The sequence below is a fragment of the Sphaeramia orbicularis genome, chromosome 12 (genome assembly GCF_902148855.1).
Source record: "Sphaeramia orbicularis chromosome 12, fSphaOr1.1, whole genome shotgun sequence".
Lineage (NCBI taxonomy): Eukaryota > Metazoa > Chordata > Actinopteri > Kurtiformes > Apogonidae > Sphaeramia > Sphaeramia orbicularis.
In genome coordinates, this window is record NC_043968.1 from 67,721,736 (window position 1) to 67,748,574 (window position 26,839).

Consider the following 26,839-nt stretch of genomic DNA (forward strand, 5'->3'; position numbering starts at 1 on the left):
TTGTTGTCATAATGAAATGGAAAAATGGCTGATAATTCATGGTGACATGGTTGCTACTTAGGTAAAACAGTTTTGGATGTGTTAAGTCATCTGCTACAGCATTTTTTTGTACTTTTTTGTGTAAGTTATGCATGCTATAAATGTGCAAAGTCATCAGCTAACAACTGCAGAATGTTAATAAAAGCATTGTTTATTATTTGCAGTGAATCTCTCATTGCTCTTTGCCCTGTTGAAAAGTTCAAAGGTTATTTTTGTCTCAACAGCTCATAGATCAAATTTTTTCCCAGTTCTCCAGTGAAAAATATGACATGAGAGGGCATTCATGTAAAATGTTTGAGCTCATAACTAGTATTTACTATATTTCCCATAGCACGTGAAGGCAGCATAACTGTTGTAACTGTTGAGCATTTGGTGACATCACAGACCTGATACAATTGATTCACTGTGACAAATTATCCACAGGTTAACCAATAGTTTTTCCATCAACAATTCAGATTCAGATTCAGAATACTTAATTAATCCCAGAGAAAATTGTGTGTTACAGTTGCTCTGTACAAGTACAAGACAAAGTAGCAGGGAAGCGATTATTAATATTACAAACATATATAGATATATGAAGCTCTAAATATGTATATGCCTAAATATATATATTAAACACTGTATTAAAACACAATTAGGACAAGCAATTTGAACAATATGTTGTAGACAAGTATTATCAATATGATCAGTAAAACAAATATAGGCTACACAAAGAAGGGTGAAAAATATTGTTATGAATGAAATGACCAGCACTGAAATCTTTGTTTTTCTATCCAAATACTTTGGTTTCACCAGACTGACATTTTGCCATCATTCTCTAAACATTCTCTCAAAATTGATTGAAAACAGAAATTCTGGAGTGAGTTTATCTTTTTGTATTTTAACCATAAGGAAGTAAACATATTAGCATAATGTCATTTATCCATCCAGTGTTGGGAAACACTGTTTACTTGTAATGGAGTTATGTAACTATATTGCATAATAGATGTTGTAATCAGTTACAGTCACTGACATTTGGCTAAATTTCAGTAACTGATCAAAATGTTGGTAATTACAAACCCCAATTACAGCCAAATATATTAGGTTTTTGGTGAAAAGTTCACATAGAACATACATATGCATACATACAGATATACATTTGATCAAACCAATTCAGGCTCTTATGTCATTGGTCATGTAATGTATTTCACTGCTGAAAATTCAACAATATTTTTCATCCCGAAACCACATGTTTTTGGGGGCTTTTCAATATTATTACCTCATTTACATTTATTTATTTATTTTACAAAAACTTGTTAAAAAGGAATCCAAAAGATTAAGTTACACTTTGGTGAAGCATTTAAAACAATTACATTATTCATTTTTAGGGATAATGGATGGGATGTGGAACTCATTACTGTACATACACTATGTTGCCAAAAGTATTTGCTCACCTGCCTTGACTTGCATATGAATTTCAGTGCCATCCCATTCCTAGTCTATGGGGTTCAATATGACGTCGGTCCACCCTTTGCAGCTGTAACAGCTTCAACTCTTCTGGGAAGGCTGTCCACAAGGTTTAGGAGTGTGTTCATGGGAATTTTTGACCATTCTTCCAGAAGCGCATTTGTGAGGTCACACACTGATGTTGGACGAGAAGGCCTGGCTCTCAGTCTCCGCTCTAATTCATCCCAAAGGTGTTCTATGGGGTTGAAGTCAGGACTCTGCGCAGGCCAGTCCAGTTCATCCACACCAGACTCTGTCATCCATGTCTTTATGGACCTTGCTTTGTGCACTGGTGCACAGTCATGTTGGAAGAGGAAGGGGCCAGCTCCAAACTCTTCCCACAAAGTTGGGAGCATGGAATTGTCCAAAATGTCTTGGTATGCTGAAGCATTCACAGTTCCTTTAACTGGAACTAAGGGGCCAAGCCCAGCTCCTGAAAAACAACCCCACACCATAATCCCCCCTCCACCAAACTATACACTTGGCACAATGCGGTCTGACAAGTATCGTTCTCCTGGCAACCGCCAAACCCAGACCTGTCCATCAGATTGCCAGATGGAGAAGCGTGATTGGTCACTCCAGAGAAGGCACCTCCACTGCTCTAGAGTCCAGTGGCGGCGTGCTTTACACCACTGCATCCGGCGCTTTGCATTGCACTTGGTGATGTATGGCTTGGATGCAGCTGCTCGGCCATGGAAACCCATTCCATGAAGCTCTCTGCGCACTGTTCTTGAGCTAATCTGAAGGCCACATGAAGTTTGGAGGTCTGTAGCCACTGACTGTGCAGAAAGTTGGCGACCTCTTCACACTATGCGCCTCAGCATCTGCTGACCCCACTCCGTCATTTTACGTGGCCTACCACTTCGTGGCTGAGTTGCTGTCGTTCCCAAACACTTCCACTTTCTTATAATACAGCTGACAGTTGACTGTGGAATATTTAGGAGCGAGGAAATTTCACAACTGGATTTGTTGCACAGATGGCATCCTATCACAGTTCCACGCTGGAATTCACTGAGCTCCTGAGAGTGACCCATTCTTTCACAAATGTTTGTAAAAGCAGTCTGCATGCCTAGGTGCTTGATTTTGTACACCTGTGGCCATGGAAGTGATAGGAACACTTGATTCTGTTTATTTGGATGGGTGAGCCAATACTTTTGGCAATATAGTGTATCTGTATCTTATCTTACATTTCCAGAGTAACCTTTGCAATACTATGTGCGTTTATTTTAAAGCAGTGTTTGACTTCCAATCACAATTTTTTTTTCAAATTTGTAAAACCCCAGTGATAGCCTTATTATCACTAATCCATTAGTCTTTCCGTGCTTACGCACCTGAATCACTTCCCTCATGGTGAACAACTTTGAAGATGACTCCATCACAAACACAGTCCGATTGTTTGCAAAACAAACTGAAATGTTACTCAGGCCGTTTTGTAAATTTTGTTGCAACGTGCATTGTGGGAATGGGAATTTCACGCAGCAGCAATTTCACTGTCTCTTGGTGAGTGCTAAACCCAAATGTCACCTTTACCTCCATCCACTGTAAAGGGAATGCGCATACGTCACTTCCCCCTGGGCCACGCCCCTCTAGGTCAGACTGAGTGGCAAAAACAAACTGGCTCAACATGGCGGAGTATAGCAGTAACTACAGCGAGACCGGGAAAAATGTGGAATATAATATGAAATTAAAGACAACTGGACTTGACACGGATCCATACAAGCTATCAAACAACAAGTGGTCTACGAACATTGATATGTGGCCGGAAATCACGTATCCTGAAATTTATATGTACCTTATTTCAACACCAGGAAACTACTCAATGCAAAGCCTGAAAGCATACAAAAGACAAAGAGTTGTTGACATCCTTGTCATCGTTAATTAGAGGATTATAGCTGGTGAGTGCTTTCAGTTCAACATACTATTGTTTTTGAGATTTTATGTCAGTGCAGACATATTTTCTTGGCGGTGATTGCCAAGGTAAAGGCCCAGCAGTAGTGCTCACAGTTCACTACTGATTTACTGGAGTTGAACCCTTAGTATTGACCCAAGTGAGTGTCTGATCTACTGGTACTGTGGATATTTAAATATAGTTAACATCAAATACTTGATACAACACAGCTACAACAGCTTTGTGCTAGAGTACCCCCTTATGTGGAAAACTAGGTTAGCCTCAGTTTAAGCTAGTTTACAAATCATGTGGAGCACAAGGTTCAGAATCACACAACTGAAGACAAAAATGTTTTAGTTATGAAATATAGAACTAAATGACAGACGCTAACATTAAGAGCTTTACTAAGAAGTAACGTTAGCCAAAACGATACATAATTTAAAGTATGATTTTATGCAAGAATACAGCATAAATTAACGTTACCTGACACAAATCCAGGTTCCGTTGCCTGGATTCCAGTTATTTCTACGAATTGCAGTGATCCATCTGCTTCTTCTGTCTTTGGCTTTAAGTCGCCGCTGAAACGATAGCTCCGAGTGCTTTTTAAACCTATTTGTGCAATCAATGGCACAACAGCTCATCCCCATTTTTTAGATTGTTCTAAAGTTTTCGCAGTATTCAAGCCAAAGCCGCAACTCATCTCCCTCTTTCTGCCACTCAGTGGACGTAACTGCGGTGACTTCCGCTAGCGGTGACGTCACATGCATACCCTCTATAGTCAGTGGTCTATATATGGTCACTATAGTCAACTCATTCTTTAAAACAACCCTGGTGGACTGTATAATATTCCATCGTAGTGATCTGCTTTCACTTGGTAGCCTTTGTTGCTGCTGAATGGAATTACCATTCGCACAATGGGCTTTGCAACAACATCTCTGAAAAAGGCCTGAGTGACGTTTCAGTTTGTTATGTGAAAAAGGGGACTATATTTATGATGGCGTCATCTTCAAAGTTGGTCATCATAAGAGAAGTGATTCAGATGCGTAAGCATTGAAAGACTAATGGATTAGTGATAATTAGGCTTTCACTCGGGTTTTACAAATTTGAAATAAATTTGTGATGAAAGTCATAAGCTGCTTTTCCTGTCACTCTTTGTGTTGAAGTAATTGACTCTTCAAATCAGTGCAAGTGGAAACCAATCATGTCTGATAGATAATAACATGGGTAAACCATGAACACCATGAATCAATAACTGACTCCAACTGGCATTTCACTCTTCGCTAGCAGAGGTCAGAGGTCATATTCTTGACCCCTCGCCGACCCTTTGTTGGCTCCAAACTGCACCGGGAGGAAATAACACTTTCCGTGGTCTGAAATGCTCCCAGATTGACTGATTGCCCTTATCATTTGACGGATCTGGTCCAGTTCTTTCTCTTGTCCCCCCCCCAACACTTTCCCTTGTCGCTCCCCTGGCCGCTCATAATTTGACTTTTTATCACCACTTGCTGGAAGAGAGACTAAGAGCCATCTGTCATTACAGACACATGCTGACAGCTCCTCACACATGCATGGATTTTTACATTTGACTCAATCCAGGGGCTTACTTTACTGTAACTGATTCAATATTCCTCAAATGAGCCGACCAATCTATATACACGCCACAGTGGATGGGATGATCTATAGCCTGGCCTTAATAGATTTCCCAGGCCTCAGATCCTAGCTACTTTAGGGGAAAGGGCATAATCTGTGCAATAAAAACATAATTATTCATTTGACTAGTTTGATAATTTATGTTCTGCACACAGTCTTAGGCTTTTAGCTTGAACTTGTGGGTCAGTTTAGCGTGTGTGTGTTTGTGGGTGTTTTAATAAACCTTCATGGCTAAGGGAAACAGACAGGCATCAGCATTGGTTTCAGCTGAACATTGAAGGAGACACATTCAGCAGGGTCTGGGGTCAGCCTAAAACACCTAATTTCAGTCATTCTAGTGATTTGTTTGGGCACCAATTTGTTGAATTTCTGTGAGAGTTTGAAGTGCAAATGCCTCTACATAAAGGAAAACAAAATTCAATTTACATGACACATCAGTGAGAGTGATTCAACTTACACAGCTCATCACATGTATTTTATCAAGATTTCAGCTCAACTTCAACACTTTCTCCATGCTCAGAATAAATAAATGTGTCTATTTTTGAGAAGACTAGGAATATGGAACTAAACTGAAAGTCTATAGGACATTAGGACTCAACAGATCAAAATAATCAAATCTCTTGAAGAATGAAAACTTATTGATGTGGATACAAAGATTCTTTCAGCAGTGGGAGGGACAAACACTTATTTACTGTTCTTAGGTAGAGTTCACAGGTGTTACTGTATTTTTTTATTTTTTTAATTTTATTCCTACATTTGAACACAAATACTTTCCATTAATTTTCAAAACAGGCTTCTGAAGAACATTGACAAAAGTTGTCCTCTATTTAATGAGTCTGAGACCAGTAGACATAATATATATATACATACCATTAAGGTTCAGTAGCTTTTGCACAGAAACAACCAGTAGAAATGCAGTAATACCTTTCAGAGATTGTATTGTTTTAATAAGCGTAAGTATAATAAGTATCTTTTCCTCTACTTGAGTACAGAATGTGTGGACTTTCTTCCACATTTTGGAAATAAAAACATACACTGCTAAGGGTTAGGGTTATATTTGAGCCTTGTTTAAGCTGATGTCATTAAGGTTGTGTTTTAACCACATGTTAAATACAGAAACTAGGTGATGTTCCCTTTTAAATAAGTCTAATTTATGCTTGTTGGTCTTACACTTTTTCTGTTATAAACCCTAAACCTAGATTAGGGCTCCGTGAAAGGAGTGAACATTAGAAGGGTCACAAACTGAAGAAAATAAGAGATATCATACAACGTAACACAGATGCCTTCTCTTTAAATGAAATGCATTAAAGTGTAAATATATTGATTTTTTTTTTTATTCAGTCTTATTTCATATTGATGTTATCATTACTTTTTGTCTTTATTACAACAAAATATATCCGTTTTGCTGTTTTACATAACTTTTTGTCATTGTCCTTTTCATTGAAAGGAGAGGATGACAACATTTACATCACTTCAGATGTGACATATACTAAGCCAAATACAATGAGAAAAACACAGAAATCAACAGAAAAGATGTTCACACTAACCTAACAACCTCCAGGTCAGCTTTGATCCATATTAGGGTCAGAATTACATCTGACTTTAAACACAGAAACTAGTAGTGGTTCCCTCTCAACTGAAGTCTAATACATGCATCTTTACCATGCACTTCCTGTGATATAACCCTAACCCAGACCCTAACCCTAGCTGAGGATTTGGATTCCATGGATAGAGTGAATGTTCAAAGGTTAACTATGTTGGTTTCACATTGTAAATAAATTAGAGCACAATGCATAGAATTTGTGTATATTTGTGCACTGTTTTTACTGACTGGGTCTCTGAGTTTCGCTGAGCTTGAGAGGCTGAGGCGGTGGGAGAAAGGGAAATATTGTTTGTCCTTTTATTTTGTTTATATCTCCCTGCGTTTTATGGCTCACGCTCAAGCTTTGCAAGTGCCAATGCGCTGCAGAGAGGGTAAAAAAAAGAGAGGGAGAGAAAAGAGAGTATTCTCAATTTCCTTCTAAAAAGAAAATTCATTTGCAGTTGCTAATGTAATGTCATCGTTGTGTTTACTGAGCGTGGATGATGTATAGGGGATGTTGCATTGAGTGAGACTGCTTAATGATGCATAGAATTAAGTCTGTGGCTTTCAGCTGAGCTCCCCTCACTCTCACACACTCCTCCTCACCCTCCCCTTCTCTCTCTTTTCACACACACTCCCTATTCCCTACCTCTTCCCTTCCCTCCCTTTTACCTCTCTCTTGGTTTTATCCCCACCCTCCTCTCTCTCTTTCTGTCTCTGATGCAGCCTGTCTTGGACTGTTGGCCACACGTTGCTCTGTGCTGTGTTGCCGAACTCCATCAATCACTACGAAGGGAGAGAACGGAGAAGAAAGTGTAGAGAGGTGGAGGGGGGAGGCGATAAAAAGAATAAAAATAAGATATGGTCTGGGGGAAAAAATGAGAAAACACATCAGGTATATGTGTCGTGCAGGATCGGGTTTTTGAATCCTGGAGGGAAGAGAGCAAACGAGTGGGAAGAACAACCTCTTACATTTAATGATCCACTGTGCACAGCACCAGTCCACAAGAATAAATACCTGAATACTGCGTGAATATAAGGAAGGAGGCAATTGTATTATTTCTGGCTCTGATTGTAACTGTGATAGAGCTGAGGATGGTGATGATGATAATGACTATGATGATGTGATTTTTAGTGCTTATGTTAACAGTTATTACCTAAGCAAGCGGTCTACCTGAATAGGCTGAAAGCTGAGTGGGAGGACTAGAGTTGCAAGACGGAGATGTAGACATTATTTTTAGCGAAGCTAACATCTCCCCAGGTTCATCTACATTAGAAAGTAAAGAAATTGATATACACCTGTTGTTTTTACACCTCTTATGTTTAAGTTCATTGTATTAACTTAACCCTTAAAGACAAACAACTTTTTTTTTTCACAACTTGCAATTTTTTTTGTTGTTGTTCCCAAGAAATTTATCACCATTTATTATTACATTATTGTCTGCATTTAGCATTTTTCTGTGAAAATCAGATATTTTCCAATATTCATTCATTAAAGATCAGAGGATTAATGGCGAAATGTTTCATTAACTACCATTAATTATAATTACACACAACAATATTTTGGACAGTTATTTATCTACATATCTTTTAATTATCATATTGATAATATTTATCTAGGGCAACACGGTGGTGCAGTGGTTAGCACTCGTGCCTCACAGCAAGAAGGTCCTGGGTTTGATTCCAACACCAGTCGACGGGGGGTGGGACCTTTCTGGGTGGAGTTTGCATGTTCCCCCCATCTCTGCGTGGGTTCTCTCCGGGTACTCCGGCTTCCTCCCACCATCTAAAGACATGCACTGATAGGTTAATTGGTTAATCTAAGTTGCCCATAGGTGTGAATGTGACAGCGATTGTTTGTCTATATGTCAGCCCTGCGATGAACTGGCGACTTGTCCAGGGTGTACCACACCTTTAGCCCCTATGTAGCTGGGATAGGCTCCAAGCGACCCCCGTGACCCTAGTGAGGATAAAGCAGGTTCAGAAAATGAATGAATGAATGAATAATATTTATCTAGTCCATATAGTACAAATTGCTGTTCTAACTGTGTTTAACCGTGTTTAATATGTATATTTGGTATATCTATTTTCTTTCTTTGTTTCTTTCTGAAAGAACACAAGAAGCTCGAGAAATACCAAGGGCTGAAAGAGATAGAGAAAATGTGGGTGAAGGCAACAGTAGTACCAGTAGTGATCGGGGCACTAGGGGCAGTGACCCCTAAGCTGAGAGGGTGGCTCCAGCAGATACCAGGAACAACATCAGAGATCTGTGTCCCACAGAGCCCAGTCCTAGGAACCGCTAAGATCCTGCACAGAACCCTCAGGCTCCCAGGCCTCTGGTAGAGGACCCGAGTCTGAAGGAGACACGAGAAAAAAATGTTTTTTTTGTTTGTTTATAAATATTGTATCATGTATTATTAATTATTGTATTATATTATATTCTCTCTCTCTCTCTCTCTCTCTCTCTCTCTCTCTGTCTCTCTCTCTCTCTCTCTCTCAGTAAATAAATAAATAAATATATATATACACATACATACATATATATTTAAGCGCTATATTTATGTGTGTATACTGTAATACACAATAATTTCCCCTGGGATTAATAAAGTATTCTGATAACTCCGCATAAAGTTATTTAACTGAGCATATACCTAGCTAACAAGCATTTCCATCCACTATCATATGATAAACTACACGGGTTTTGCTGGTGAACCAATGCTGACCAGGAAAAGATGGCAAACTGCATTTTACACCAATTATTTCCATGTATTGATAGGATTAATGGATCAACAGGTATTAAAAATTTTATATCAGTAGATGGTTTTGGTCGATGGTGGATGTTTAGGTCTTTATAGGTTAATTATATGTTAAGAAATTTCACAGTTTTAAATGCAGCCAAAACTAAAAAATGTCCATCCATTGTTCTTCTTTATGTCTAAAACATAATAAGTCAGGAAGTCTTACACAGGATGTCATGTAGTTATGTCATGACATGGGAATTTGCCACAAAAAGATGAACTACAAAGACTTTAGTCGTCAAACGTCAAAGGTCAGGGTCATTGTGGCCTCAGATCTGTCTATTATACTGAATGCAGTGTATCAGGAACAGCTTGAGGGGATTTTTTCACATTAGGCACAAATGTTACCATGGACTGAAAAGGGAGCTGATTCAGTTTTGGTTTCCAAAAAGCAAATTTTGAGATCTCTAATTAAATTAACCAAAAATACCATTGAACTGTAAAGTTTATGAATCATAGGTTACCAGCAATTCAAAGAACTGCATGAACAGCCAAGGACATAAGGATAGTGGATCCATTTTATTTATTAATTCGCCATATTTTAATCCATCTTTTATTGTGTGCAACCAGCTATATTTATTCATTTGTAGTGTAGAGTAGTGTTATTTCTGTAACTTTGCTCTCTGGGATAGGCCCTTGATAAGAAAGAGATTTTAATGTCAATGAGGATTGTATCTGAGTAAATAAGAGATGCAATAATAGTGCATAATAATCTAATTTAATTTACAGTACTTGTATTGTACAGCCGTGACAATTATCAATCAGTCAGTCTAATGAGTTCGTGTATATATACATATATATATATATATATACATATATATATATATATATATACATATATATATATATATATATATATATATATATATATATATATATATATATATATATATATATATATATATATATATATATATATACACACATTGGCAATTAAATTAGCAAATGTGATGTTCATTATAGTGTCATCTTAATCTATTCAGAACAGAAAGTCAATAAATCTCTTCTAAAACCTTTTGGTTTTAGACTGTTTTGGTTGGTAAGAACATGCAGAAGACACTAAATATTCTTGCAAATTAATAAATGTAACTTAAAAAAAAACTTTTATTCATTTGTCAAGAGATCACTTGATAATAGAAACTGACGGGACACTAAGAGGACATAACTGTGTAACCCTATAATGTTGGAAAACATCCTAAATGAAAGCATTTGCCCGTGACCTTTTTACATACAGACCTGATCAAAATCTTAAGACCAGTTGAAAAATAGCTATAATTTACCTTTTGCACATTTGGATCTTAATGAGGTTTTAAGTAGAGCTACAATATACAAAAGCAAGAAGGGGGAGTGAGACAAAAAGCACTTTGAAAAAGTAATTTATTGAAAACAACAAGTAAACTGAAATAGGCTGTTTATCTTCTGATCAAAAGTTTAAGACCATCGCTCAAAAAATTACAAAAAACTCTCCAAACCAGAAAAAAAAAATTTCTCAGTAGGACTCAGTAATGAGTAGCTCCACCGTTCTTTTTAATCACTTCAAAAATTCGTTTGGGCATGCTTGATGCGAGTGTTTCCAGGAGGCTGGTGGGAGCATTGCTCCAAGTGGTGAAGATGGCTTCACGAAGGGCATCAACTGTCTGGAACTGATGGCCATTTTTATAAACTTCCCTTGCCATCCATCCCCAAATGTTCTCTATGGGATTTAAATCAAGGGAACATGCGGGATGGTCCAAAAGAGTGACGTTATTCTCCCTGAAGAAGTTGTCCTGTTAAAAAACCCAGCTGTTACCACACAGACGAGGGCCCTCAGTCATGAGGGATTCCCACTGCAACATCTGCATGTAACCAGCCGCCGTTTGACGACCCTCCACCACCTGAAGCTCCAGTGTTCCACTGAATGAAAAAACACCCCAGATCATGATGGACCCCCCTCCACTGTGCCGGGTAGAAAACATCTCAGGTGGGATCTCCTTGTCATGCCAATAACGTTGGAAGCCATCTGGACCGTCAAGGTTAAATTTTTCCTCATCAGAGAATAAAACTTTTTTCCACCTTTCAATGTCCCATGTTTGATGCTCCCTGGCAAAGTCTAAACGGGCAGTTTTGTGGCGTTGTAGGAGACGAGGTCTTTGAATTCGTTTTTTGTTTTTGAAACCCTTTTCCCGCAGATGCCGTCTGATGGTTATTGCGCTGCAGTCGGCACCAGTAAGGGCCTTAATTTGGGTCGAGGACCGCCCTGTGTCTTGACGGACAGTCAATCGGATCCTCCGGCTCAGCGCAGGTGTAATTTTTTTGGGTCTACCACTTGACTTTTTTGTTCTATAATGCTCAGGATCTGTCAAAAAATTTAGAATGACTGTCTTCCTGCGTCCAACCTCAGCAGCAATGGCACGCTGCGAGAGGCCTTGCTTATGCAGCTCGACGATCCGACCACGTTCAAAAAGAGAAAGCTTCTTAGCTTTAGCCATCAGGAGGGCATGACCGTGTGAATGCCCGACAGAAAATGAGAATTTTGAGCAGATTTTGGCTTTTATAGCCTGTGGTCTTAAACTTCTGATCAGCTGATAAACAGCCTATTTCAGTTTACTTGTTGTTTTCAATAAATTACTTTTTCAAAGTGCTTTTTGTCTCACTCCCCCTTCTTACTTTTGTATATTGTAGCTCTACTTAAAACCTCATTAAGATCCAAATGTGCAAAAGGTAAATTCTAGGTATTTTTCAACTGGTCTTAAGATTTTGATCAGGTCTGTATGACAGTTTCTATGGAGTGTCCATGGCACAGTATTCCCCTCTATCATATGAAAAACAAAAAGAAAAATTTCACATCATATACAGTCTTCTTCAACAGATTATGTTTCATCGGTTGTACTGTATCTATAGATGTTCAACAGTATGTAAAGTGTCAGGTCCTTGTTTAAATGTACACAAGCCAACTATTATCCTCAAGTTCTCAAATACCTTTGAGCAACACTCACGAAATTTCAGTTCTGTCCATTATACAGACACAGAGACAGCATCAGGAATGCAGAAGTATTTTGGATTGAGGGTGACATCAGAAAAAAAAAGGTATGACATACAAGGAAGGTAGCATACAGTGTCACATTACTACTATGGATCTATTAAAAATGCCCTCCGCTGGCTTGGAGAGGTTTACCACTCACATCCACGTGATGATGCCCCAAAAGGCCTTGGCTCTGGATCCCAGAGTCTTACACTGAACTTTTTTCTAAAAATACTAGCTCATTTTTCTGCAAGAGTCATTATGGTCTCACGTGTTTTAGTGGGAGCCCCTAATAACTGTTCTGGCCCTTCTCAACTTTATTCCTTTGTTAATAAGATTTTAGTAAAATAGTTTTGTAAGCTTGACCATAGTTTTGTAATTCAAATGATTTTGTTGAACAAATGTCTGATAAAGGTAACTGTTTTACTGTCAGTAAGCTAAAACCTTTAGCATTATCTCAGCCCTGACCCATCCTTACTCCTGCAGCTACCACAGTGGCCAAAATGCAAAGCTTTGGCTTTACATATAGATGTTGATTCAAGATGATTGTAATCAAACATACACATTTATCCATGTTAGGGTAAAACTACAGGGTGTATCAGAAAAAAGTAGACTCTCAGAAAAAACATGTGAAGACATTTTGAAAATCTGGTCATATGTGTTTATTGACAACGTAAGTCTCCCTTGATTGACACCAGTGTCCTGGGTCAGTTTTCATGCTTCAGTGAACAACACCAATTTGAATTGTACAAAATAAAAGTCTTTTGCGTATGGAGGTGTAAGGGTTAATATGAAATCTGTCGCCATGGATGACAAGTTCCATTGGTCTTTTACTTGCATACATAAAACAGGAAAAAAATAATTACATGTTACATGTGTATGTCAAACATACGGTCCACGGGCAAAAAATGGCCCGCCAAAGGGTCCAATCTAAATCCGCAAAGTGTAAAAATTACACAGAAAACATAGACAGTCAAGGGTGTCACTGAGTCCTGACTAAATGTTTTGTGTATTAGTAGATTCATTTTGATCTGTAAGTCATAATGCACATGTGTAAATAATAAGCTCAAACATAATATTGTTACACAGATTTGGAGTTGTCATTATTTATAGGTCATTATGATATGGTTTTATTGGTTCATACCATTCGAGATCAAATTGAGCTAAATGTGGCCCCTGAACTAAAATGAGTCTGACAGCCCTGTTTTAGTGGTACAGGTTTTAAAAAAGTGCTATTTCACAAAGCAAAAGACAATTACACAAGGTCTTTAGCACAAATTGATTGAAAAAGTCATGACAAAAAGTATACCCCTGGGAACAGCCCAGTCAGGAGGATTCAGGTGAAGCAAGAGAGTCATTTGTCATGTAATTCCATTTGTATTGAACTTTGTGAGTCCACTAGGGACTCCTGCTGGCCCGCATCTCTTCACCTCTTCCTCCTCATTGCCTTTAAAAGATTCTTCACCACTGGGAGATTTTGGAGATTTTTGTAGAGGGCAGTTATTACTCTAAAAAAAAAAAAAAAAAAAAAAGGGAAGCCGGGGGGCTGAGAACATATTTTCATGTCATATCTCAAATCAGCCTAGTGGATATGATTTAAGTGGGTGATAGTCTTGTTTCTGAGTGGCCCAAACACTAACATTTAGTCTCAGCTAAAAAAAATTTGTGAATGTGTAGTGGAATGAAACGTCTAATTGTCATGTCAGTCTGTATTTGATTAATTATCTCTTGAAAATGTTCTCTAAGGGTGATGTAAATGAAAAAAAATTATAGCAGAGTTACAGAGAATGATAAATGTGGAGAATGACCAAAGGGTAAGTTAAAGTTAAAGCCATTTGAACCACTAAATGGACATGTTCACACAGTGGAGTGAGTTTTGAAAAACTTTTGATAGTAAACTTGAGAACAAGAAAAACTGGAGCAAAGTGTTATTGCCAAACTTCAAATGTCATTCACATTCTTAGGGCTTAGCAGGATATGTCCCTGTGTTCATCATAGTTTTCTATATATAGTGGTATTTTTTTATGAGTGATATTTCAAAAATAGGTATGATATACAAGGTAGCAAACAGTGTTACAGTATTACTATGGATTTACTGCCTTCCACTGGTTTAGAGTTAAAATAAACCAAAAATGGAGTTAAATTAACTGTCCACATATACGGAAACCAGACATGGTAGTCACATGTGCGAGCAAAAAGTAAGTCTCAAGAAAGTCTTAATTTTCAGCTGTGAGTCAAGTCAAGTCATATGAACTTTGGATTATTTGTCCTACATGAAAAGTTGAGCCACATAAAAAAATTCAACAAGTGGCGCTCTGAAATTAAAATACCAACCTATGAATGTTTTCCAAAGACAAAAGGAAGTCATTCTTTCTATTTGTCTCTTCACATAAACAGATATTGCATCAAAGCTATATCTGGCTAGTATCCCCAAACGTAAGTATCATTATGGTTAACTGTAATTCTATTCAATACATAATGTCTATTTTAATCTATTGTAACTGCAGTACAATACCTCAGTACTAACTTGTTAGGCTTTGTATTTTAATTGATTAAAAGTAATGATTGTATATTTCTTCTAACATTGCCGTCACTAATATTACATCAAATCATGACATGATTATTAGTGACCTTTTAAGATCTCTCTGAGCAGGATGACGTGTTAGTCATCTGACACAAAGTTGATACGGGTGAACACTAAGTTTTATGTCAAGTCAAGTCTTTCATCAGTGATGGCGAAGTAATTTTTCAGATCCTAAAAGTAGTGACTCGAGTCTGACTTAAGTCAAGTCATGTGACTTGACCTCCTCCAGTGAACAACATGCGTCATGCAAAGTCTCATATTTACTGTTTTTAAGACCTACAACAGAAGACAGATGAGGCCAATATGCATGTATTAGACTTTGTAATGGAACATCTTCTAGTTTCTGTGTTTAACATGTAACTGAAACACAACCTAAACTACATTAGTTTAAACATGGCTCAAATGTAACCCCTAAGCTGCCATAGACCTTGTGGATGCTCTGTATCTGAGGTTAATGCCACACACCTTTGGCTTTGAGATCTCAGATCTCTTTGATTTCAGATTGTCTTGTTTCTGAGTGTCTCCAACTTTGCAGTTTGAGTTCGTGAAGACCCTGAGGTTCAGTCTGATGTGCAAAATGAGGTTAGTAAAAAAGTTTTTACGGCTGATTAGCACAAGATAATTTCACAAATGTTGTAACTGAACAAGTCAAATCTCTGAGGCTCAAGGTTCCAAAATGTTGTACATGGAAATAACAGAAGCTGTGAAATCGGCATCTGGCTTTACATTATGATCACATCTCAGAACCTCACATGGGCGCAATGTTCATGTGACCACAAACCTTTTGCCAAAGTCACTTTGTATGATGCGACTGGACACATCAAATCACAGTAACCCTGTTAGGAAACAGACAAACACATAATACAAACGTAACGTTTCAATTTTCTGACAGCGTTTCGTTTGCGTGTTGATTTTACAGTTTCTCTCTCTTCTTCTCACTCACTTACTCCATTGCTCCATTGTGATCCAGCTGTCCACCCCATTCATCATCCCACCACTCTCCCCGGCACAGAATTATTATTTCTTTGATGTGTTACTAGTTGAAAACAAATCCATTTTTCTGGCCATCAATTTATCATTTGGAATGGGGAGTCACACTTGAGTTGTAGGGGCAGCCACATTCTCCCAATTCCAACTTGCACTCTGTGTATTGTGTGCGAATTTGTGCTTGTGTGTTTGTGTGTACACTGTACAGTACTTGTGTGTGTGTGTGTGTGTGTGTGTGTGTGTGTGTGTGTGTGTGTGTGTGTGTGTGTGTGTGTGTGTGTGCGCGCGTGTGCGTGCATGGGCATGTGAATAAAAGGCATATGTTCTGTTCTGATTAGAGCTGGAATCAGAGAATCAGGGTTGGAGAAATCAATGGTAAATAGAAATGGAGGGGAGGAGTAAATCAGAAAAGTGAGTGAGGATGAGAAAAAGAAGTGATTGTCTGTGTGTTGAGAGAGAGAGAGAGACAGACAGACAGACAGACAGACAGAGATGGGGGGGGGGGGGGGCTTTCCTCTTCTTCCAGTCACCCTCCTTCACCTAACGTCTGTGATAATTTATCACTCCTCCTAGCTTGGCTGACAAACTATTTGCAGGAAAATGAGTTTTTCCGCCACGGATTTGTCCTCTGGGAATAGAAAGGGGAGCTGCTGTGTTTTTATTCCATCACACACACAGACGCACACACGCCAACGCACACACATATACAGATGTATAGTTGTTGACGTGCATGCACACAACGCAGCCTGACTGAGGTCTCCAGTATTTATTGGGGGGAGGAGGAGGTGGTTAAGATAAATGAGGTAAATTAATAGAGTCACTGAGGGAAAAGATCTGCTTCCGCACCAGCAGATCTGCAACTGACACACAAGAGATGAGCACACACACCACCTCCACCACCACACACACCCTCTGTCTTTTCACCTGCCAGACCCTCCCTCTCTCACTTTGCTCTCCGGTCCTCCTGATCCCTCGTTTGCCCTCCCACAGATGACAAATGTAACACTCAGACAAACAGCGATCAGGGCCGCACAGCATAATGTCAGCTTAGATCAACACTGTGACAATAGCAAATATCACAGCACCGACGCTGCATTATAAGCACTCTGTGTGTGTGTGTTTGTGTGTGTGTGTTTGTGTTTGTGTGTGCCATTATTACAGCAGCTGACCCGGGTCACTGGATTCCAATCTCACTATCAACCTCATCAACCAAGATATTGACAATGTGCTTGACGGAAAATTATGTCACAGTAAAGGCCTAATTACGTTGCTATTACCCTGGGCTATCCATAATCGTCAAACACGATGCATCAGTGGGATATCACAGCAGTAAATTCACAGGGGCTCTCTCTGTCTCTTTTAATGCCCGTTAGCATTACACTATTAATATTTCTTTCCTCTTTATCGTCTGTAGACAAGGGAGACAGGAGAATATGCTCAAGTCGGTAACATTTCATTATGGGAAGTGAAAACTAGCTGTGTACAGAAAATACATGGATTCCCTCTGGTGTTTATCAAGTTTTCCACATTTCAGGGGAGGCTACAGCTGTGTTACAGGTGACAGTATTAAGAACTAAATTTGAGCCGCTTTAACTTGAAGATTTCCATTTAATAATTTAATATAAGACTATACTTTCAACCCATAGCATCTCAGAGGCAAATGTGAAATACTATACTTTATATTTGTTCGATGACTTGAGTATATATATATATATATATATATATATATATATATATATATATATATATATATATATATATATATATATATATATATGTATGTATGTATCTCAAAGTCAACTGCAAATGTTGACTACAATGTCACACATGTTTACAGACATATCCATGTAACTTCCTGTTATGAGACCAGTAGTTTGTAAATTTCTAGTAGCATTTTGACATCTGCATTTCCTAATCTGGACATTACCTCTCAGACTGTGCTCCATTATGTCTTATCTTCAAAGATGTAATGTTCTGTTGTAACTGATTAAGTTCGTACTTTTACTCAAGTGCTTCCTCAGTAGGAAATCTAGATATGTGTACTTTTCTTGAGTATTTCTATTTTCTGCAACTTTATATTTTTACTCCACCCCATCTCAGAGTTAAATATTGTTTTTTGTTGCACTCAGTTTGTGTTCTCGTGTTCTTTACAGTTTTACTGATTTTCACTTCTTCATCCCCTTCCTGTTTGTAGAAGCTGCAGAAACAACTTATTCCCAAAAATATTCATTTTTGTTTGTGATAAACTGATGGATGAAGTATTTGCTTTATGATGTCGCTCTCAAGCTAAATAAAATCCTTTAAAATCCTCTTGGATACATAGGAAAATGCATGATCACAAAGCTGGTATCAGGCTTGTTTTATGAGCTTATGAACAGTTTTTGGAGATCCATGTTTCTCACAGGACAGACAACATATGATGATCTATAGAATATGATGCAGATTAATCTAAGAAATTGTTTATAAAGTAGTTCAAATGAATATAACCCTATACATATCCAGCAGTAAAATGTGACATACGTATGAAAACATTAGATATAATTATAAAGCACAGAACACTCTGAGTTTCTGTACTTTGACAACATTTTGTTAATGATACCTACTAGGCCTGTAACGGTACACAAAATTTTCGGTTCGGTACGTTTTCAGTTTTGAAAGCCACGGTTCGTTTTTGTTTTTTTTTTCGGTTCGGTACGGGAAGAAAGAAAACCCCTCAAAATGTCTTTAATACATTTATGAATTTTTGAACATTTTTCCCCCAATTTTTGGACACAATAGAATATAGGAAAACAGGAATAATATAATTCTGCTGCTATAAATCAAATAGAGAATAAAATAAATTATTCATATTCCTAAGTGTATTTTAAACATTAGTATTGCACTTTTCCCTGACAGGTAGTTTTGAACAAACAAAAAAAAATCTAATCACAGTTCTGTCAGTTCACATTCTTCATAAAAATTTCAACAAAAAAATTCTGCATGAAGTGCAACATTAACAGGAGGGTAAACTGGTATGCTGTTTTAACAAACTGAAGAGCAACACTGACAACAAACTTAACCAAATTATTTATTTTAGGACAGAGAACAAACTGTTTAGGCCACTTTGTGTACTTGTGTGTGTGTGTGTGCGTGCGTGCGTGCGTGCGTGCGCGCGCGCGCGCAACGTACGATTTGTCTGAGGGATGGTTTGCTTGTTGTTGTTTTTTTGTTTTGTTTTTTTGGTCGGAGCCGGGGGGGTGGGAGTGGGGGGGGGGTGTAGTCCATAACTAACGTAACTTACGCTGGCGTGAAACGAAAGTGAAACTTTATTTTTATACATACTTTCAATGGCCAACTCCAAGTTCTATTCCTCTGTTATACAGCGTGCGTGAGAGAGAGACACAGACAGAGCTAGTGTAAGTGTTTCAGAACCACCGTAGTTCCTAGGGGCCAAACAGCATCCGTCTTATCACCGTCTCTGTCCTTGTTGTCTTTCACCGGGACCTGAAGTGATCCCAAGCAGGACTGTAATGATGGTGGAGGGTCTTCAGTCTCTTCCTTCCAGGTTCACATCATATTTGTTGTTTTTTTTTTTTTCTTTTTTTCTTTTCTTTTTTTTTTACCTTATATCAGCTGCTACTTCGTATTTCGGGTTAATGTGTGCGTCCTTCAGTATGCCCGTGTGAAACTTGCGCAGGTTTGAAGTTCCCCATCAAACAATGTCTTTCGTTCCTTTTTCTTTTTCTCATCATACTGTGCCGGTTCGGTACAGCTGTGTACCGAACCAAACAGGTGTGTGGCGAAACGGTTCGGTTCGGTACGTGTACCGTTACAGGCCTAATACCTACGTAGTGTCACATATTTTCAGAGTTTTGTATGGAGTACATTCATTCTTGTGATATTGGTACTTTAACATAGGAAAGGATCTGAATACTTCCTCTTGGGGTGTATGTGCTGCTTATCCACTCATATCACATACTGTACAACATCACATTTCTATCACACTGCAACTATATTTTCCTCTTTACAAACATTCCTAAATCTTACATTATTTTTGGCCTATAATTTTGTCAACACGCAGGGTTGAATAGTTGAAGATTTAAGACATAGTAAACCTACAAATGCATGTGGTAGGTGCATGACAATAATTGTGTGAAAACTACAATATTTGGGGGCAAAAACTGCAATATTAAGAGACGACCACTCCAGTTCACTTGACACTGAAATTAAATCAGCTGCATCCTGAGTAACTACTGATGAAACAAGAAAAGCACTCGAGAGAGCGCAGACCTTTGCAAAGGCAGATCAGTGGGCCCCCGTGGCCCCCCCACCCCCAGTCACCACCAAAGTTTAATCATTTCTTCCTTTGTGCCAGTATCAACATTTCCTGAAAATTTCATGAAAATCAGTCCATAACTTTTTGAGTTATCTTGCTAACAAACAAACACGCACGCAAACACACAAAGCAAAGCGATCACAATACCTCCTGGCGGAGGTAACAAATATGACTCAAACTCTTAAGAGCATATTTTGCAGAGGAACTGATTTGTAGCGTATGTTTCTCTTGGTGTACTGGTTTATGATGGAATGATCTAAATGGGTGAGCATCTGAGAACTGATTTTTTTGTTGATGATATTAATGAGTTCAGTTAGTAATAGATAAAGATTTCTTGTGTAACTGCCCTTATTACCTCTGCCAAGTGTAACGGCAGAGGTTATGTTTTCAACAGGGTCTGTCTGTCTGTCTGTTAGCAAGATAACTCAAAAAGTTATGGACGGATTTTCATAAAATTTTCAGGAAATGTTGATACTGGCACAAGGAACAAATGATTACAATTTGGTGGTGATGGGGGGGGGGGGGGGGCTTGGTGGAGGTCTGCGCTCTCTGAGTGCTTTTCTAGTTTTGACTGTGTTTATCAAGTTAATTACATATTGAGAATGACAAGACACTAATCCACAGGATGCCTCACTGTTGTTTCGTTACTGACAAAGTGGTGCTTGGGTGCATTCTGCATTCAAGCTGCTATGACTTCCCTGCTTTCTGTTTGATTCATTCTTATTGTCTCCATCCAAACATCAGAGGAGCACATGAGTTCCCATGAGGAGACTGGGCTCCACATCCCTCAAAACATTACGGCCAATTGCCAACTTGGTGATGCCTGTCTCCGTGGAAACCACCTCTGACTGACAGGCATGAAGACAAGGTTCACCAGTCGCTCTGATCCTCAAAGTGTCCTGCAATTACTAGTGTGTATCAGTGGGGGTGTATGTATGTATGTTTGTGACTTGTATCACCCAGACACTGAGTTCATTCATGTAAGTCATTAATTTTTCCACTTTTAGACAGTTTTGGGGCAAAATGAGGAGGGAGGATGCAACAGAAACAAACAGGGAAATGAAACAGGACAGTGATTGACAACAGCCATACATAAATCAGTTGTTCATTTATTTTTAAGTCCACATCTGACCACCAGTCCACTTTGCATGTGGGCTAAACACAAGTAAATACAGCTCACAGGCTTAAGCCCCTCTGTGGCTAATGGCCATTACAGCCTGTATGCCATTGTAAGCCTCACAATAGCCATCACGCTGGGATTTTGTGTGGGGCTTGCTGGCAACAGTTATTACCTCCCCAAAAAAAACTTAAGGGGGGAGCAGTCAGGAGAAGAACAAGAAGATTTGGGGTTCCAAGAGGGGAGGGAGGGCATCAGCAGGAGGTTGGTGGGGGGGTGTGGGGTCAGAGGGCAACACCAAAGCGGAAATGGGAGGCACAGGGGGAGACAATGGACAGAGGCAGGACTAAGACAGACAAAGCTGGAGGGAGGGTGGACATACTGCACAAAACACAGGAAGATGAGGAGAAAAAGATGAGGAGACAGAATGCAGGAAAGCCAAAACAGATGGTAAAGGCTGGTTGTGGAGGAAAGGGGCGGCACTGACAGGATGGAAGGAGGGGGGCTGAAAGGCAACACATGCATCATGACAGTAGCAGCTACAGGCAGAGGCTCAGCCCCTAAACATGACCGGACACCATGGGAACAAAAAGGAAATACTGTCGATCTGTTACAGACACATTCAGGTGATAGTAGATGACATTTCCACTGTGCACTTTAATATTATTTATACGCCTTTTCCCTACCAAAAAATTCAATTTTTTTCACACATTACAGTTCATAGTTGCACCTTACTGTTTGATTGGCCAGATTTTTTTTTTTTTTTTACCATTTCTGTTTTTATATGTCTAATTAATTATGTATTGTGTGTTTGCTCTTGTGTTCTATTTTTTATTATTGTATTCTATTTTTACTGTGTCATGCTGCTGCACTTCAATTTTCCAGTTTGGGATCAATAATGTGTATCTATTTTTCTATTAACGATACAGCAAACTTCCAAGAATTAACTCCTGTATTACATTCGACCCAGTGACATCGTAGTAAAAACATGACATTATTTGATGACTTTTCCTAATGTGCAAGAATGAAAAAAAATCCACACTTCTTTACAGGTGGTACAAACTACATTGAAAGCTGTAAGTTTAAACATGGTCAAATATGACCCAGCTGAAAGCTGTTGAATGGTCCTTGCAAGGGATGTAGAACTTTATTTTTATCCTGTTGCCCTTGCCAAATGATGAAAACTCTTTAAAAAAAAAGTAAAAAAGTATCTCAGTCATTTATTTAGAAATATTATCTCATCGTGTTGACTCCAAAAACCAAAAGATGTACACAGTTTACACAGGTGTATGCAATTTATATAATTTTAGGTATATCATTTTAAGTTTCAAATCCAAAGGGATATGCTGTAATAGTGATGTTTTTTCCACAAATGAGTGGCATGAAAATAAAAAAAATAAAAATGGAGGTTTAAATGGCCGATTGCTTTGTTAAAACTTTGCAACAGTATGATACTTTTACAGTGAGATGAGGGCAACTCTGCTGACACGTCTATACTATTTTCAAGGGATAGAACTGGGTATAGATTAGGGATAGATGAGATGAGATGAGATTAGAATAAACTTTATTGATCCCACAATTGGTAAATTCACTGGTCAAGGCAGCAACAGGATAAAGTTGAAGAAACATGTTAATGTATAAATAAAGTAGAATTGCAGTATGAACACTACAGACAGTACAGATGGGAGAAAAACATATAAGAACTACACTGTTGTGTTGTACAGTCTGACACCGGAAATTATATAGAAATATATAGAAATTGTATAGAAATTCATGTTTGATGAATAGCATATATGAAAGGTTGATATGATAAAAATAGTTTGAAGCAGGGAGAAGATGATAGCTGATGGACTGATATCAGCTTTGAAGAAGTTTTTGACAATGTTTTGAAAAAATGTCTAAATTAAAAAGTCAGAAGAATCAATTTGTAAATCTGAGTTGAAAATAGATTCTAAGTGCTGTTTTTACATCTTTATAGCTGTCATTTTCTCTCAAAGTCATTAATTCCAGTTGAGAAGTCTTATATTAAGAATGAGCTACTATGAGAGCCAAACTCTGCTGATATCAGTCAAATTCTTCTTTACAAACCTCCTCTTTAATGGACGGGTCATTTCCAATGCATTACAGCTGGGAAAATATCACTTAAAACATACAGAAGTTATTTTAGATTCTGCTAAAGAGGGCACTGAGTATGATCCTGAGAGAAAAGTCACAAGTTTAGCATCAAATCCACAAAGTGTTAACATTTGGTAATAATTTGTACTGGAGGTAAACTGATTGAGGGTTTTTAAACACATGTTAAGTGCAAAGGGAGGTTATACCAAATAAAATCTATTTGGTTTATAAAATCTTTTTTTCCCTGAAACTTTTGTTTTTCCTGCTGTACATATTTCACATAAATCCAGACTGGATCTTATTACAAACACTGAGAAATACATATGTGTGGTCCTTAGACCTTTTCTAAACCAACAAACAATTCTTGGTTGTTCTTCTCGGTTCAACTGGACTGGCTCTTTTAAGAGCTAAACCAGTCCAATAGAACCGAGAAGAACTACCAAGAACAATGATGACCTGGGTAAATGAGAACCTACACAGATAACAAACATAATGTTGGAATAGGACTTTTGCACAGACACTGGATATGTACATAATCATGTGGTCAAAAACATCAGCATTTTCCTTCAAACCAAACAATTTGAGATGCCATGCATGCTCCTGCAGCCGCCAACCCACCACTCCCCTGAGGATGGATGCAACTCCATGAGAAAAAAAGCCCCACTTAATGACAACTTTGATAAATCTAAGCCGAGTGCTCGTCTCTTTGCGGTCAGCCAGTCGAGATGAGGCAGATAATTAGGTCATAATAGCTGCAGAAACAACTCAAGTATTGATGTTGCCATTAGGACACTGATTTTTTTTTCCGCCAAGTGCTGAAGTGAAGATTTCTGACTCTCTTCTTGGTTGAGGGGTTTCAAGCAGACATTCAGATGGAAATTAATTACATTTATTGGGGATAAATGAGGAAGATACTTGCTATTATTGATATCTGATCACTAAATTATCTTTTAGGGATGAAGATGTATAGCAAAATATTTATTTTCTTACATTTATTACATTTTCTTACCAAATGTGTCATAATCACAACTTGACCACAACATAAAATTGTGAGATTATACTAAACATAATCTAATAGAGACAGACAGAGACACAGAAAGGGTTTTTAAAAAATAAAGTACAGGCTCTGACAATGGCTGATGGGTAACATTATGCCTCTTCATTGGAATGTCCAAATCTAGCATGTCAAACATTTTGGGACAAGGAACAGGGATGATATCAGACAAATAATCTATGCTATGCTCTTACCTCTGATGATTATATTGGACTTCATCCAATTTGTTCAGACAATATGAGATTTATTGCCGTAATTTTCTAATGTTTTATATCAGGTTCCATTCAACGCATCAGATGTTTCAGTGCTGCTTCTTGGGGACAGTGGTCACACTAAATTTGAAAGATCTGAAGATTAGATTTTAGTCTTTACAACTGATTTAGTTCCATTTTTGCATGTCTTTTAAGGCTGTGGACATATTTCCTGTATTTTCTTGAATCAGAAGAAAAGAGAATGTGAAATAAATATGCATGGTTATGTCAACCTTGCAAAAATAACAAAGCTAAAGGTGGCCTAAGACTTTTGCACAGGACTAAATGTGAAAAAAGTGTCTTCTATGTTTATTTGTACTGTAACTGTACTTTTCTGTTTCTTCTCCAAGTTGTTGTATTTGAAGTCCTTTACTCATAGCTTGTTCTCTGGAACAAAATACAGATAAATATGCATGATGTGACTTAATTAGAGACCTTACATCACGCAAACACGGGGTTATTTACCTGCAAATCGGCGTGGTTTCCTGTGTGCTTTGTGTTGTGTTGTGCTGTGCTGTGTGCAGCAGCTGGAGGAGTGACTTGGCTACGGGCAGAGCAAATTGGAAATATCCCCCAAACTCAACCAAACGTGTCTATCTGCAGGTCTGCAGGAAGTGTCTGGTCTGACCTTTTACCTTCACTTCGCCTCTAGTTGGCACCTGTCCCCACAGGTGATGACGCACTTTTTCGGTCAACAAGACACACCCCGACGGAAAAAAGACACAAGAATCACTGGTGCCTTTCATTTGATGGACGCACTGAGGAGCCATGAGTCCGAATTCAATAAAAGAACACAATGATAGTGTCATCAGTTTTTTGTTTGTTTTTTGACACAAAAACAAATGAGTTACTGAGTGTTGAATATGTGATGAATATGATTTTGCGCGTTATGTTGAAAATATATAAACAGAAATGTTTGATTAATTTATTGTTGAATAGAGCCAAAATGCTGCTTATTTTTCACTGTCAATATCACATGAAGCAATTAATATATTTTATTATGATACTATAAAATATTTGATAAAATAATAATATAATGTCAGTGCGCTTGCGTCATGCAGACTATTTAAGTCACTCGCGCATTCCTAAACTTTTTTTGTTGTTGTTGTTCTTTTTTTCTCACTTTCTATGCCTGATTTTTGTATTTTTAGTTGTAGCAGCGTTTTAAGTATCCGTCCTCTCAAACATGAGGGTTGAGAGAGTTTTTATGCTTTCTGTTGGAATTCTTTCTGTCACTGAGAGAAACAATTGATGTTACAAATTTTGTTCAAAAATTCAAATTGTGTGTTACAAATTGCTGGTCTAATTACATCTTAATAGAGTGCTATTTTTTCTTATACTTGAATGGAGCAACTGTAACACACAACAATTTCCTCTGGGGTTAATAAAGTATTCTGAATCTGCGTCTGGGTCTGAATCTGAATATATCCAGAGGGTGCAGGGGATTCTGTCCTCTTCCCTCTATCTCCATTAAAAGCAGGCATTTATTAGGGGGAAAAAGGTCGTCACATTATTGACATCAATCCAAAAAAGGAGATATATTTGATATGTTTTCAGCATCCAGAAAGTATGAACATGAACAGAAACCCACTGTTAACACACACGAGCTTTTAAAACCGGGGGTATATCAACTAATAAAAATCAGTGACGGTACCATGAATGTTGATATGCATATTCTGAAGAGGTTACACTCAGTCAGAAGAAGAGAACAGGTCTATTTGTATGTGGGAATAAAATAAAGGTTGATCTTCAGGAGGAGGAAGACTTAAGATATGATAAGATATGACTTTGTTGATCCCACCATAGGAAACTGCAGTGTTTACGGCAACAAAATACAGAAAACCAAGTGCAGAAGGACAGGCACAACATTTAAGAGTGGAAAAAAAAAAAAAAAAAAACAGTATCTGTTATTAAATTACTTTTTCTGTACATGCATACATTATTTACATACAGCATAATTATACATATTATAT

At 38.1% G+C, this 26,839-nt stretch overlaps 1 long non-coding RNA gene across 1 annotated transcript; it reads right to left on the reverse strand.

Moving 5' to 3' along the window:
• Positions 1-282: 282 nt before the first annotated feature.
• On the reverse strand, positions 283-18,689 carry LOC115430663 (uncharacterized). Its single transcript, XR_003936970.1, has 3 exons — positions 18,677-18,689; positions 18,105-18,109; positions 283-388 (listed from the first exon to the last, which is right to left on the reverse strand). It is a non-coding gene; the product is annotated as an uncharacterized LOC115430663 (long non-coding RNA).
• Positions 18,690-26,839: the final 8,150 nt, after the last annotated feature.